The sequence below is a fragment of the Bombus bifarius genome, unplaced genomic scaffold (assembly GCF_011952205.1).
Source record: "Bombus bifarius isolate JDL3187 unplaced genomic scaffold, Bbif_JDL3187 scf7180000008072, whole genome shotgun sequence".
Classification (NCBI taxonomy): Eukaryota; Metazoa; Arthropoda; class Insecta; order Hymenoptera; family Apidae; genus Bombus; species Bombus bifarius.
The window spans coordinates 124,571-127,278 of NW_022884432.1; positions in this window are offsets into that span (position 1 = coordinate 124,571).

The following is a 2,708-nucleotide window of genomic DNA, read 5'->3' on the forward strand; positions in this document are numbered from 1 at the left end:
AAACAGTAGATGAGTGTTTTATATTTTTTAGTTAAATGTACTATATAATACTATATAATAATATGTATGTAATACTATATAATACTTTTTAGTCAAATGTACATATTACTGTGTATATATTTGGCGCATTAAGGATGTAAATTTTGAGTTAGATTTTAGAACTGCGGAACAATCAAAAGTTATTTAACCTCTTAGGTACAGCTGAATTTTGCGCGGGGCTGTTTCTCTGTCTGGTGTAAACAATACACCACTGCAATGACGGATAATGCTGTTCTCTATGCAAGCACATTGCAATGAAGTTTTTTATAATTAAATTATAATTTTTCTTAAAAATATGATGCATATACTTTAACTTTAATAATTTACTTTAATAATTAATAATTAATAATAATGATTAGTGGAAGATTGTAAAAAATTATAAGGATACGGATCGGCATGTTAAAAAGAGCATCTAATAATATATATTCATTTTAACGAAAAGCAACAATTGGTACCTGACACTGGACAAAAACAAAGACTATATATTCTGTCTGTATATTGTTAACACTGTTATAAAATGTTGTGAGGGCAAAACAAGTGTGAAGCACGACAAATGAAAAAGATCATTTAGTTGAAACGGTAAGTGAATTAGTCAGTAGAGTGGACTACTATAGTGGCGCGTCGTACCTAACAGATTAAGATGAGCTCATGCTAAGCAAAAGCTAGAGAACCGCTGACCTATGGTATAATGTTTTATGATTGTGCTTGCCGAAATATGTGACAAACAATCGATGCTTATGAAACAATTGCTACTCGATATCTGATTTCTTTTTGTTCTTTCCTCCATTGTAATTCTCCGCGGAACGTCTAGTGTCTGCGAACTTCAAAATTAGATTGTAGAAAAGTTGCACAAAACGGCGCTTGATTTCACGAGAAACCAAGGAACTGAATGTATAGTATAAAGTAAAAGAGAAACGTTGACCAAACCATATCAAATCATTGAATTTTACTGAAAATATTAAAATGCATGCATTAAAAAATTGGCTGATATTAACTGCGTGTGCTTGATCGTCTAATCAAATTTTCCAATCTGTCTGTTGCAAAGCCTAGTCGTGCGTCTTCCTCTACGAAATCCACGAAAATAATTCATTTCGGATAGCACCGTCTGCTAGAGAAAGAAACATCGATCGCTAAATGGTATTCCTTAAGACGGTTCATTTCTTTGATTTCAATGAACTTTACAATTTGTCCTATAAGGACATCTGAACAATTTTTTAACTGGTAATATAACACTCGTATGATTAGACTGCGGATGTTTAGGAAAAATTTGGAGGCACAAAAATTTGCAGAATGCACGAATATTCTAAGAAATGTATCAGATGTGCAAAGTAAAGCACGTGTTGCAATATTTAGCAGGTAAAACAAATTTTTGTTTAATTTTCACTTTGTAAAATGGTAAAAATATGAATTTGCATAAACATCCGCAGTCTATTTATTACAAATAATATAACACTCCCTCATTGGAGAGTATCTATGCATATAACAATTCTTAGTGTAATGGATTTGTGACTGTTGTTTGCAATCGCGCAAAAGCGTTGTTTTATTAATGCGGCAGAAGGTCATTAGAATACCTTTTGTGTAGTTCTGTAGGTAAGTTATCTGTACAGAGTTCCTTGGTTAGGTCGTTAAGATGATTGTCTAGTCTGGTTTTGTACTTGTCACTAAAGCGTATAATTTCCTCAGTTACTGAACCGATTTTCAAGTCTTTACGGAGTTCGTAATTGTGCACATACCTCGGTGCGTTTACTATGGTCCTGAGCACAATAGATTGTAAAGCACCTAATTAAGCTGTGCGGCTTTTAGTGGCCATGTTCTACAGCTCGATATCGTACGTCTAAGTGGATTTGACGATTGTTTCGTAGACGAGAAGTTTGTTATCTGCACTGAATTTTCCATGGCTGCTCATCAGCCAATACGTCTCTTTCCTTTTGACCCTGAATTGGTCGATCTTTTAAGACGATAAAAATTTTTGATTTATTGCTCTACATAGTATCCTATTTAAACAATTAACATAAGCAAATAATAGTCTAATTATGAACCCTTAGGAATTTGGTAATTTACAAAGAACTAGAAGAACTGTGTAATAAAAACAGTTCAGAATTTTGAATTTCCCGCGATTTTAAAACACTACGCAGCTTCAAAAACAAACAACAAAAGACCAAATATTAAACATATGTACGCACAAGTACGCACGAATTCGTGTGTATTATATATACACACACGGATATTAAATATAAATTATTTATTTATAAACATATTAATAGTGTATTGAATAGTGTATTGTAATAGTGTATTTCATCGATATAGCGGTTTGAAATATCGCTGTTTGAATTGGTTACGTAAATCTCTACAATACTTTCTCCTTTTTATATTTATGTTACGTTCGTATCATACAATTCCCTTTTTTGGAGGTCGCGCGTACGCTCGATTTGGATTATCGAAGCTCGCAAACAACGGAAAGCAAGAATTTTATCCACGAAAATCTCGTATTATGCATAGATTTCTTCTGACTTCACTACTCCCTTTTTCCTAACCTTTGGGTATAAAGCAGGTTTGATCAATTAAATTGAGGTTAATAGTCATAACATAAACTCTTGTCTCGCCTTGGCGAAGCATGTGTGGACTTGTGCCTGACCAGAAAAAGATAAATTCTTCCAAAACTGTTTGCT